Source organism: Trachurus trachurus (assembly GCF_905171665.1).
Source record: "Trachurus trachurus genome assembly, chromosome: 13".
Classification (NCBI taxonomy): Eukaryota; Metazoa; Chordata; class Actinopteri; order Carangiformes; family Carangidae; genus Trachurus; species Trachurus trachurus.
Window position 1 is genome coordinate 20565478 of NC_139892.1, and position 303 is coordinate 20565780.

Below are 303 nucleotides of genomic sequence, written 5' to 3' on the forward strand. Positions count from 1 at the left end.
GGGAAAACACAAAAGATAAGGGAAAGGAACGAAAAAGGAGAAGGAGAGGAGAAAAGAGGTTAGAGAGACGTGTGTGCCACTTAGTAGTCATCACAGAGAAGCTTTCTCCATTCAGGAACTCGGCGTGCAGCTGTCGCTTCAGGGAACTGATCACACACACACACACACACACAGTTACAGACACAAACACACACGCACAGACACGTATACACACACACTATCTTCCTCTCTCTCACACACACATGCACTCATGCTTTGGGCTGTGCTTTGAACTGATTCCTGCCACTGGAGAGGCACACACAG